We start from the raw sequence: 14,087 nt of genomic DNA on the forward strand, positions 1-14,087 counted from the left end.
TTTTCTTCATCAGTGAACAAGACACATGTTAGCACACACCTCTTGAGTGTGTAAATAAAAGTAAATGAGATAACACACTCGAAGTATTTAGCACTGTGTGTGACACAGAGTGAATGTTTCCAAAATGTGGCTGTTGCCCTGAGTCTCCTGCAAACATTTTAGATGACACCCCAAGGAAAGCAAGATGAAAATCTGTTTTGTTGCCTCACCTTTTGTCTCAACAATGGTGGAAGATTTAGTCCCTTTTAATCTTACCTTGCTCATAAAACAGTTAACTCTAAACCATCCTTATATTTTAGTTTTGAGGGAGGCTTTTAATAGTAGGTAAATTTCAAATGTAGCAGCTTCCTTTTTTTTTTTTTTTTTTAAGATGGAGTCTCGCTCTGTCGCCCAGACTGGAGTGCTGTGGCGCCATCTCGGCTCACTGCAAGCTCCGCCTCCCGGGTTTACGCCATTCTCCTGCCTCAGCCTTCCAAGTAGCTGGGACTACGGGTGCCCGCCACCACGCCAGGCTAATATTTTGCATTTTCAGTAGAGACGGAGTTTCACCGTGTTAGCCAGGATGGGTTAGCCGGGATGGTCTCGATCTCTTGACCTCGTGATCCACCTGCCTCGGCCTTGCCCGACCAGCTTTCTTTTTTTTATGGCAGCTGTTCCCTAGACCTCCTGTGGGCTTGTTGAAGGAGTGGCCACTTAAGAGTCCTCAAGTCTCATTTCAGAGACAATGGGTGGTAGTGGGAAAAGGTTCATCCCAGCTGATGTACTGTTGATTAATCAGGTCATTCAGGGGCAATTAATACTGGAGATTTTTTGGAGAAGGAAAAGGGAGATATCGTTTTTTGATTCACTCTTGTTCATTACTTATGCAAATTGAAGGCAGAGGACAGGCCAAAGAGGACGCGATATTTTAGGGACAATGGGTGTCTTGAGTCTTTGAATATCATAGAATAGCAATGCCTGACATTTGTATAACGCTTTAGGATAGTGGTTCTTAATCTTCGGCAAGCACAGGAATCACCTGAAGGGGTAGCGAAAACACAGATTGCTGAGACCCATCGCCAGAGTTTCTGATTTAGCAGGTCTGGGAGGGGGGCGCAAGAATTTGCTGTCCCAGCAGGTTCCCAGGTGGCGCCCATGCTGCTGGCCTAGGAACCACATTTTGGAACCCATTCTTTTAGGGTTTACAGAGCATTTTCCCCGGTGTTATCCCATTTAATCCTGACCATAATTTTGCAGGGAGACTTTATTATCTTCATTTTCAGGGGAAAAAAGCAAAGGAATAGAGCTCCATGCTTTTCTTCTCCCTGCTAGCTATCTGAAACAGTGCTAACAACCTATATTTGTCATGACTTCATGAAAATAGTTAATAGCACATCACTAATTCAATTTGTAATAATGACAGCTGATGAAAATGTTGTTACACTCTTGAAGAACAAGGGCTGTTATGTTTTTATACTGCAAAGAGTGGGTACTCAAAACTTTTTTGCTAATTTTTTTTTTTACTTTTGTCATGTCATCTCACCCATAAAGTCTCTAAATACCTGAGTCTCAATTGGAAGGATGTGGAAGGATGTCTTGGTGGCGAACATAAGTATCCAAAACTCAAGTATCCAGAATGTAAATGCTACAAACTTGAAGAGCATCTCGAGAGAGCTGCATTAATAGATTAACTAAATTTCCTACAGTTATGCTGGCTTTTTATCCCAAGTACTTTCACCTATACTGTGTGCCAGGAGCAATGATTCTGATGGAACATTATTAAGATTGTCTGAATGAAAGTAAGTTTCTGTGTGTATTTCCTTTTGCAAAACCAACTTCTTTTTCTGCTCCTTTATAAGTCTCAGCAAACCATTATTAAACAATGGTCAAGATGTGCAGGCTAATTTACAGACTATTTATGTTCTAATTTAATATCGGGCCTGACTTTTAGCAATTCTATATAAAACACTAAGCTTCGTAGTTGAATTGTATAACCACATAGTTTAAAATGGTAGACATTATAATTCTGAAAACTGAAAAATTGTTTTTGAAGAAATGGGAGTAAGGAAAAGAGCTTCAGAGGGGTCTTTGAACTTACATTTCTATGGTTTCAGATTTCAGCTTCAATTATTCTTAATTTAATAATAATTTAATAAAGTATATACTTGTATTATCAAGAAGCTTTCATAAAAATTTTTAAGAATACACGACGTATAAATAATCATAAAAAACAACTAAAGACTACTTTCTTTCTTTCTTTCTTTTTTTGTTGAGACGGAGTCTTGCTCTGTCGCCGGGGCTGGAGTGCAGTGGCCGGATCTCAGCTCACTGCAAGCTCCGCCTCCCGGGTTCACGCCATTCTCCTGCCTCAGCCTCCCAAGTGGCTGGGATTACAGGCGCCCGCCACCTCGCCCGGCTAGTTTTTTTGTGTTTTTTAGTAGAGACGGGGTTTCACCGTGTTCGCCAGGATGGTCTCGATCTCCTGACCTCGTGATCCGCCCGTCTCGGCCTCCCAAAGTGCTGGGATTACAGGCTTGAGCCACCGCGCCCGGCCAAGACTACTTTCTAAGGGGTTTCTGACCATAAAATTTCTATGTGCTGATGAAGGTTGAGTCTGTAAACCTTCATTGAACACACATTTATTTTGTACCTATGATGTGCTAGGTACTTTACTATCACCAGCTCAGTACACCACACCAAGAGGTTGACTATAGCTGAACAACCGTACTGAAACGTGATATGAATCAGGATGGTTTAGGATTACCATATTCTTGGTCCTGCTGTGGCTAAGGCCGTTCTGATTGACCGAGCTGTGGAAAGCCCATTTTTCTAAGTACTTACGTAATAAAACAGGGCTGTTGAGGGTCTGGGGGGAAGTAGGGTGAAAAGGAAACATCTAGTGTACAATTACTATGAATCAAACACTTGCATTTCCTCATTTACTTTTCGCAATGACCTTGAAGTAGGCTTCAGTAACTCCCTATTACGCATGAAAACACTGAGAATGGAAGACTTGAGCAGTGTACTTCAGACACACCACTAGAAAGTGAAAGAGCCAGGCTTTTAACTCCATTTGACCCTCAAATCATGGACCTGGCCTTTGGACTGCTACTCAGAGCAAGTGGTTACATGCAAATGTTTTAATATACTCCACAGGACCATCGTCTACATCTACCTACGCCATGCATGCACCTGCCCTTTTCTGCCATACACCCCTGTCACCTTATACTCTCCTAGGTTGGCCTGTCACACTCTTGAAATTTAACTAAGGAAAACAAGCATGCAATCTACGAAGCTACAGAAGCCATCAATGATTGAGAAAGTATTAATGGCTGATCACTCTGGTTTACTTCACCAGTAAAGCAACTGACAACTGTCTATTAGATCTAAAGAAATGAACATCCAATACCAGAATTTCAGAAATCCTTAACAAGCCAATGGCGGTAAAGGTTTTAGTGAAGAAGGCCTTTTAGAATCCTTAACATCACACCTCATTAAATGATTTTACTATAGTTGTAAGCAACAAAAGTAGATTTTTTAAAAAAGTATTTTTAGTATTATCTCAATTATGAAAAGGATAAAAATAGAGTCCAAAAGGCCTGTAGGATATATATCAGAATATTACTGCAATAAGAGTATAAGTGACTTTCCCCCCTACTTTTTTGAGATTTTTCTATATTTTCCTTTTAACATAAGCTTGTATTACCTTGGCCATCAGGGAAAGAAAATTAAAAGCAAGAACAAAATATTCCCACAAGACAAGTGTCCATTCTAGCACCAGGAAAGGCAGCATGGAGGGAAATGCCCTGGATATGCTGTGCCCACAGAGATAAAGCCTTACACAGCCAGGAGTATTTTGAAGCAAGCACTGCTGGCAGAAACATTGAGGCTTTCAACTGAATGTGGCCTTCCTGGGGACAGATGATAACATCCTGTTCTGAGTTATGGGTACATGTTGCTGAATACGAGGTCGCAGTATTCTAATAGGCATCTTTCCTTTTTACTTCCTCTTTTTTTCTCTCATAGTAAACAAGACTGAGGCCCATTTGAAGCCATGAATTAAAAAAACAGAGTAAGTTGCTAAACCCTGCAGCCTTAAACCTGTACCCATTACGGGACTTGAATTCCTGTATGGATTCAAAGAGCATGAAAATTCCAAGCCCAGAACTTGAGCAAACGCTGAAATGAGGCTCTTGCCTTTCCCAGGGCTCCATAGAGGTACTCAAGATTTCTATTTGGCCCTTTAATATCTGCTTAACCTTTCTTTGTAAGATAATTTATTGTTTGTACATTATTTTCTATTTTTTCTTAATTTCCTTGAAAATTTAAACACTCTCATTTTAAGATTGCATTTTCTTTATACTAATCTGAAGTTCCTTGGGGATAGACAGAAAGTCTACACCACTCAGAACACATTAGTATGTTACTAATGGACAATAGTAACATTATCCATTCCAAAATGTGCTCACAGAGAGAACCTATGATGCCAAAACGAAACCAAATGGGAAAGAATCAGAAGAAAAGAAAAGAAAAGAAAAGGGAACAAATTGGCTGTGCGCAGTGGCTCACGCCTGTAATCCCAGCACTTTGGGAGGCCAAGGCAGGCAGATCACGAGGTCAGGAAATCGAGACCATCCTGGCTAACAGGGTGAAACCCCATCTCTACTAAAAATACAAAAAATTAGTAGGGCGTGGTGGCGGACACCTGTAGTCCCAGCTACTGGGGAGGCTGAGGCAGGAGAATGGCATGAACCCGGGAGGCAGAGCTTGCAGTGAGCCGAGATCTCACCACTGCACTCCAGCCTGGGCGACACAGCGAGACTCCGTCTCAAAAAAAAGAAAAGAAAGAAAAGGGAATGGATTACATCCAAGGAAACTCAGATTACTACAAAGAGAATGCAATTTTAAAATGAGTATGTTTAAGAAAATAAAGAAAAAGTGGAAGATAATCAAAAACAATAAATTATTTTATAAAAAAAAGAACAAGCAGATTTTAAAGAGCAAAATAGAAATTCTAAAAATAAAAATTAGAGCAAGTACAGAAAAATAAAGAACATGTGAAAATAGATCAAAGTCACCCAAAATGCAGGTGAAATATTTCACTAAAAAATTAAGTGATGGGAAAACATTCTTGAGATGTTAAGAGATATGAAGTATAGAATAAGAAGTTCTAAAAATATATTTAACAGGAGTTCCAGAGGAAAATAATAGAGGAGATGGTGGAAAAATAACACTTTAAGCAGTATTAACTTTGATTAATATGTAAATGTCCAATTCAATGTGATTGCTTAGCAGGGTGCCCTGGCTCACACCTGTAATCCCAGCACTTTGGGAGACCAAGGCGGGTGGAACACTTGAGGTCAGGAGTTCGAGATCAACCTGGCTAACATGGTGAAACCCCCGTTTCTACTAAAAATATAAATATTAGCCGGACATGGTGGTGGGCACCTGTAACCCCAATAGTGGAGAGGCTGAGGCGGGAGGATCACTTGAACCCAGGAGCTGGAGGTTGCAGTGAGCCAAGAGCACAACACTGCACTCCAGCCTACGCAAAAGAAAAAAAAAAAAAAAAAAGATTGCCTATTATCAAACAAAATAAATAAAGGTAAGTCCCTACGTTGATGCATTATATAATAATGAAGGTGTAAAGTAGCAAGGATAACAACAGGATTCTAAAAGCTATTAGAGAAAAAAGACAGATGGACATAACATTCTTCACTGGCCACAACCACAGTCTCCTCTCTGCAAAATCATCATTTAGAAATGAAAGCAGAAATAGGGAATATCTCAGATGCACAAAGTGTAAGCATCTTTGTGACTCACAGGCCTTCATGAAAGAACTACTAGAGGATACACATTGGCAAGAAAGAAAATGAATCCCATGAGCAAAGAGAACAAAAAGCAATTATGAGCAAATAAATGAATGACCTTTAACATTATGTAGATATCATAGAAGTATTCATAAAATATGGTGTTATAGAAGTCTCTATGCTTTTCTATAATCTAATTATCTTTCCCAATTTTCTAAAAAAGCTATAAGAAGAGCAACAGTTAACATTTACAGATGTTTACCATGTTTCAGGCACCGTACTAAGATTTTGTGATGGTTTATCTCATTTATTTCCCACAACAATCTTGCAAGACAGATCTACTTGTTATTCTCATTTTATAGAGGTCAAACTGAGGTATAGAGCAGTCATTTTTTTCAAGATCATATAGATAACAAACAATAAAAATGAATCTGTGTGACCTAGGGAAAGTCAAAACCCAATTTCCTAATCTGTGAAACAAATATATGGATAGTTGCTCTGACCACATTCTAAGGTTATTTGAAGTTGAAATAATACTAATACATGTTAAAGTGCTTTAGAAATTGCACTGTGCAGCTTGAAGTTATAATAAAAACAGAATATGTCTGCCAAATTTTAAAAAGGGCATTTTGCCACTAGTTAAAAGATGATAACATTTTTTATTCATCCATTCAAAATATACTTTTAATATGGCTTCATTAGGTAAATGTAATTTTGAGGTTATAAAGTAGTAGTGCGTTTTTCAGTTTGTTTGCTTGCTTATTTCTGGTTCATCTTGCTCCAGAAAAAAATTTCAGACAGTTAACAAAGGGTATACATTAATAATTAATAATAATAATATAAAAGGACTCATCTGGTTTTTTATTTTTAAAATACACCTTAGATTTTATTTCTGAATATACACACTTTTCAAAAGCAACTTATTATTACTTTAAAACATAACTTTGCTGCATATGTCCTCTGTCACCACCCGTACTCTGACACACACACATAAAACAAGTTCAAGCAGCAGGAAAAGTTCATATTGTCTTTTTTAAAACATGAAAATTGCTAATTTTCATACTGCCATGACATAGTTCAAGCTAATGATGTCATAATGTGATATTAAAGTGGTAACTCCTGGCCGGGCACAGTGGCTCATGCCTGTAATCCCAGCACTTTGGGAGGCCAAGGTTGGCGGATTACCTGAAGTAAGAAGTTCAAGACCGGCCTGGCCTTGAACTCACAGTGAAACCCCGTCTCTATTAAAAATACAAAAATTGGCCGGGCGTGATGGCGCACATCTGTAATGCCAGCTACTCAGGAGGTTGAGGCAGAATAATCACTTGAGCCCAGGAGGTGGAGTCTGTAGTGAGCCAAAATCACACCACTGCACTCCAGCCTGGGCAACTGAGCAAGACTCTGCCTCAAAGTAAATTAATTAATTAGTTAATTAAGGTAGTAACTCCTGTAGTTATAACAGCCTAATCAGACAGCTGACATCACAATAGTATTGCTAAAATGTTGGATTTTGCTCAATTTCCATAAGAAAATGGAATCTGACACTCATTGCATGCTAATCATTGCAGTTTAGTATGTCCCTTATTTATTTTGGATAAGCATTTCGTTCTCAAATAAAGAGTTAAGTGAGAAAATGAGCTAAAATTCGATAGAGACACTGGTTGGCAGTCATTTCTTTTGGCTCCCATAATACAGAATTTTTAAGCCTATAGAAAATGAGAACAGATGTAGATAATGACACAATTTGTTATTTATGAATGCAGGTTTTCTATAAAGATCTAGAAATTATCATGAGAACTATTCATTGAACCTCAAAAAAATCAATAAATATTAATATCAGAATGCAAATGTTTTTACTACAATTTAAAACATGAAGAATATTTACCCATTATGCCTTTGAAAAATCCAGGCCAGCCTGAATACTTATTAACTGTGTGTCATCAGACGATTCAGAAAGTTTCTCTGAACTGCTTGAAATTCTCAATAAAGAAAAGCTGGTGCATTGTTCTGTCTGAATTTCCACTGGCTCTCATAGCTTAGCAAAAAAAAGAACTGAATATGTCATCAAGAAATCTAGGCTCTGGCTAAGTGCAGTGTAATTCCTGTAATGCCTGTAATTGCAGCACTTTGGGAGGCTGAGGCGGGCGGATCACTTTGATGTCGGGAGTTCAAGACTAGCCTGGCCAACATGGTGAAACCCCATCTCTACTAAACTACAAATATTACCCAGGTGTGGTGGCAGGCACCTATAGTCCCAGCTACTCAAGAGGCCGGGGTGGGAGAAGCGCTTGAGCCTGGGAGGCAGAGGTTGCAGTGAGCTGAGATTGTGCCACTGCTCTCTAGTCTGGGTGGCCAAGCGAGACTCTGTCTTAAAGGAAAAAAAAAAAGGAGACTGTTTTAAGAAAAAAAATAGGAATCTGAATCAAATATTGGCCTTGGCCTTGCCACTTAATAGCCCTGTGTGATTTCAGGTAAGTTCCTTAAACTTGAGTTACATTTTCTACATCTATAAAATGACAATAATGATACCTCCTGCAAAGGGTTATTTGAAGATAAAATGAGAACAGAACCTAGTATACAGTTAATTAAATCTAATTTAGAAGTGAGGATATTCCACAAAATTATTAATTAACCTTTGGGAGTTCTATTTTGAGTAGTATGAAGCTGATGACACCTATCTGATGGAAATTAAATGACAAGTAAAAACAGATGTGCACATTGTCCTCAAGTTACCAGTTACGATATTTTGTATGGGACCTTCCTTTCACTTAAACACTTAGAGGGCAATGTAGGTATATTAATTGGCCTAATTTCCATATTGTTGTGTCTTAGGCAATAGAGAGGCCCAACATACTAATATGCGACCTGACTAGAAGCACATATATGTGCCAATCTGTTATGACAAATGGATTCAATCTTTAATATCACGAGTTCAGAGCAATGAACTGGGTCACTAAATGTTTTTAATCATTAAAAGTCTATTGCTTTTGTTGTGAGACTACTGCGTGGGACTCTTCTAAGAGAAATGCAATAAATAATTGACTTAACGAAAAATCATCCAGGTAACACACTATGCAAACATCAAGAGAGCAGGGAGACTTGTTCCAAAGCTTCTTGGCAATCATTTATTCCTGTCCTCTGCTGAATCCAAGACGTCCTCTGTGGTGCCTCAAGCAGCTCCGGGCAATAGGGAGAGGGAAAGTTTGGCTCCCGCTCCACTTCTTTAGCTTGATTCCACCGGCACTGCCTTTACAACTTTCAAACACTGACCTTTTGTCTAAGATTACATTTGCACAAAGGGTTTGTTTACTATAAAAATGTTTAACTAGCTGATATTCCAACTTCCTCATCTTAGACAGGAGGAAATTGAAGGCCAGAGGGGTAGCACAAGTCACTTACGGTTCCTTCAAAATCAGGAGCAGAAAAAAAAAAATTGTCCAGTCTTTCAATCCAGGTTATTTCCACCACATTGCTTTCTTGATAAGATTAATACCTATCATGTACTAAATGTTGAGCATCTTACTTGGTGTTCTACCTGTATTTACCAATGAATAATTGATAAATGCATTCCCTTACTTGGTGCTCTACCTGTGTTTACCAATGAATCCAGCAAAATCTCTAAACATTTGCCCCATTTGAAGATAAGTTCAAGAATGTTAAGGAACTTGCACAGGCCTACATTCAAATCCAATCTAACTGCAAATCCTGTACATGTATTTGCCAGGTTTAGATAAACTTAAATATTTCCTGTTGACCATCAAAACAACAGATCATCTTAAGGTGACCCAGGGGGTAAATAGAGAATGCATAGTTTATTGCCAAATTTTGGCTCTACTTTTTACGTGTACTTTATTAAAATTGAGGCATGATGACTATAGATATAGAAAGACCAAATGAAAACCTTATTTGAGCATTGCTTTCATCTCTTTCTGCCCTAAGATTATCAATAATCACTTCTTATTTTATGTTGATACTATATTTTATTAGAATAAGCATGTGGTTTTTCCAGTCTTTGATGTATCATAGATCATGTGTTTGTACATATTCATTTCTTTCCTTGTTCAAAAGGTCTGCTGCTTCTATTGCAAATCAAATTTGTACATGTGTTCACAGGAGGGGAATATTGCAAAGATGTTTTCTGCTGGCATTATCATTTTTCAAGTTTCATATTTAAACCAGTTTTCTTTATCTCTTGTATCCTCTCACTCAGATAAGTAATGTAGTTTTTAGCATAATTGTGATATAACTCTGTTTTTGTCCTGTTTTGTTTTTTGTTCAAATGTAAATCTGTATTTCATTTGTACAGAATGTCAAGGTAAAAATATATACGTAGTTCTTAAAAATCTCTATAATATGAAACTATTGCAGATAGGTCTAAAAAGAGGCTATAAAAAGAAAAGCAATATGTAAATGAAATCAAATTTTAAAAGAGAATGACAATAACATTGTACTGAATACAGTGGGGTAACCAGAAAGGGAACACAAGCATACCTCTTTTTATTCACCTTGCTCTGTTGTGCTTCACAGATACTGCATTTTTTACTAATTGAAGCTTTGTGGCAACCCTTCTACCAACAAGTCAATTGGCACCATTTTTCAAACAGCATTTGCTCACTTCATATCTGTGTCAGGTTTTCATAATTCTCAAAATATTTAAACCTTTTTCCTTATTGTCATATCTGTTATGGGTAATCTGTGATTAGTGATTTTTGCTGTTGCTATTGTAATTGTTTTGGGGCACTGTAAACCACACCAATCTGACAGCAAACACAGTGGGTAAATATTGTATGTGTTCTGATTGCTGCACCAACTGGCTGTTCTACCATCTCTCTCCCTCGCCTTGGGCCTCCCTATTGCCCGAGACACAACAATATGGAAATTAGGCCAGTTAATAAACCTACAGTGTCCTCTAAATATTTAAGTGAAAGGAAGAGTCACACAGCTCTCACTATAAATCAAAAGCTAGAAATGATTAGCCTTACTGAGAAAAGCATGTGGAAAGCTGCAACAGGCCAAAAGTGAAGTCTCTTGTGCCAAACAGTCAAGTTGTAAAGGGAAAGGAAAAGTTCTTCAAGAAAATTCCAAGTGCTATTCTAGTGAACATATGAATGATAAGAAAGAAAAACAGCCTTATTGCTGATAGGGAGAGTTTTAGTGGTCTGGATACGAGATCAAACCAGTCACACCTTTCCCTTAAACTAAAGCCTAATCTAGAGCAAAGCTCTAACTCTCTGCAATTTTATGAAGCCTCAAAGAGATGAGGAAGCTGCAGAAGAAAATTAGTAAGCTAGTAGAGGTTGCTTCATGAGATTTAAGGAAAGAAGCTACCTCCATAACACAAAAGCACAAGGTGAAGTAGTAAGTGCTTGATGGAGAATTTGCAGCAAGTGATCCAGAAGATCTAGCTAAGATCATTGATGAAGGTGGCTACACTAAACAACCGATTTTCAGTGCAGATGAAACAGCCTTATATTAGAAGAAATGCCTTCTAGGACTTTCATAACTAGAGAGGAAAAGTCAATGCCTGACTTCAAAGCTCCAAAAGACAGGTTTACTCTACTGTTAGGGATTAACACGGTTAGTAACTTTTTGAGTTGAAACCAGTGCTCATTTACCATTTCAAAAATTCTTGTGCCTGTAAACATCATGCTAAATTGACTCTCTCTGTGTTCTATAAATAAAACAACAAAGTCTGGATGACAGTACATCTGTTTACAGCCTGACTTACTGAAATATTTTAAGCCATCTGTTGAGACCTATTGTTCGGGAAAAAAAAAGACGCCTTTCAAAATATTGCTGTTCATTGACAATGCACCTGGTCACCCAAGAGCTCCGATGGAGATGTACATGGAAAGTAATGTTATTTTCATGCCTGCTAATACAACATTCATTCTACAATCCATGAGTCAAAGAGTAATTTTGACTTTTAAGTATTATTACTTAAGAAATACGTTTCAAAGCCACATGTGGTGGTTCATGCCACCTCTCTTTTGGGGGCAGAGGTGGGAGGATTGCTTGGGGCCAGGAGTTTGAAACCAGCCTGGGCAACATCTGTACAAAAAATTTAGAAAAAAATTATCCCAGCACAGTGGCACATGCCTATGGTCCCAGCTAACTGGTAGGCTGAAGCAGAAGGATTGCTTGAGCACAGTAGTTCAAGACTTCAGTGAGCTATAATTATGCCACTGTACTTCAGGCTAGGTGATACAGGGGAGATCTCATCTCTTGAAAAAGCCAAAAAAAAAAAAAATACGTTTCATAAGGTTATTGTTGACATAGATAGTGACTCCTTTAATGAATCTGAGCAAAGTACATTGAAAATCCTCTGGAAATTATTCACCATTCTAGATGCCATTAAGAATACTCATAATTCATGGAAGAAAGTCAAATATCAATATGAACAGGTGTTTGAAAAAGCTGACTCCAGCTCTCATGGATAACTCTGAAGGATTCATGACTTGAGTAGAGGAAGTAACTACAGATGTGGAAGAAAGAACAAGAGAATTAGAATTAGAAGAGGAGTCTGAAGATGCAACTGAATTGCTGCAATTTCATGGTAAAACTGGAATGGATGAGGAGTTGCTACTCATGTGAGTGAAGAAAGTGATTTCTTGAGAAGAAAACTACTTCTAGGGAAGATGTTGTGAACATCATTGAAATGACAACATAGAATTTACAGTGTTACATAAACTTAGTTGATAAAGCAGTGGCAGGGTTTAAGATTGACTTCAACTTTGAAAGAAGTTCTACTATGAGTAAAATGCTATCAACCACCATCGCAGGCTACAGAGAAATCTTTCATGAAAGCAAGAGTGAATCAATGCAGCAAACTTTATTGTTGTCTTATTTTAAGAAATGTCACAGTCACCCCAACCTTCAGCAACCACCATCCTGATCATTTAGCAGCCATCAACATTGAGGTAAAACCCTCCACCAGCATAGACTATGATTTGCTGAAAGCTCAGATAATCATTAGCGTTTTTTAGCCAGGAAGTATTTTTTAAATTAAGGGATGTATACTACCTTTTAAGAAAAAAAGCTATTGCATACTTAATAGACTACAGTGTAGTGTAAACATAACTTTTAAATTCACTGGGAAGCCAAAAAATTTTGTGACTCACTTTATTGTGATATTCTTTTTGTTGTTGTTGTTGTTGCTTTTTGCTGTGGTCTGGAACTGAATCCTGAATATCTTCAAGATAGGCCTGTATTTTTATCTTATTATGATTTAAACCTTTAAAACAAGTTTTTATTGACAAATGGGATCTAATTAAACCAAAGAGCTTCTTCACAGCAAACAAACAAACAAAAAACAAATTATCATAAACAGGCAAGCTGCAGAATGGGAGGAAATTTTTGCAATCTACCCATCTGACAAAGGTCTAATATCTAGAATCTGCAAGGAATGTAAACAAATTTACAAGAAAAAAACAAACAACCATATCAAAATTGGGTGAAGCATATGAACAGACACTTTTCAAGAGAAGACATGCATGCAGCCAACAAATATATGAAAAAAGCTCATCATCAGTGGTCATTAGAGAAATGCAAATCAAAACCACAATGAGATACCATCTCATGCCAGTTAGAATGGCAATCATTAAAAAGTCAGGAAACAACAGATGCTGGAGAGGATGTGGAGAAATAGGAACATTTTTACACAGTTGGTGGGAGTGTAAATTAGTTCAGCCATTGTGGAAGACAGTGTGGCTATTCCTCAAGGATCTAGAACAAGAAATACCATTTGACCCAGCAATCCCATTACTGGGTATATACCAAAAGGATTATAAATAATTCAGCTATAAAGACACATGCACACATATGTTTATTGCAGCACTACATACAATAGCAAAGACTTGGAACTAACCCAAATGTCCATCAATGACAGACTGGATAAAGAAAATGTAGCATGTATACACCATGGAATACTATGCAGCCATTAAAAAGAATGAGTTCATGTCCTTAGCAGGGAGATGGATGAAGCTAGAAGACATCATTCTCAGCAAACTAACACAGGAACAGAAAACCAAACACCGCATGTTCTCACTCATAATTGGGAGCCGAACAATGAGAACGTATGGACACAGGGAGAGGAATATCACACACTGGGGTCTATCAGGGGGTTAGGGGAAAGGAGAGAGAGAGCATTAGGACAAATACCTAATTCGTGTGAGTCTTAAAATCTAGATGATGGGTTGATAGGTGCAGCAAATCACCATGACTCATGTATACCTATGTGACAAACCTGCATGTTCTGCACTTGTATCCCAAAAATTAAAGTAAAATTTAAAAAAAATA

The sequence above is a fragment of the Colobus angolensis genome, unplaced genomic scaffold (genome assembly GCF_000951035.1).
Source record: "Colobus angolensis palliatus isolate OR3802 unplaced genomic scaffold, Cang.pa_1.0 Scaffold10, whole genome shotgun sequence".
In the NCBI taxonomy this organism is placed as follows: Eukaryota; Metazoa; Chordata; class Mammalia; order Primates; family Cercopithecidae; genus Colobus; species Colobus angolensis.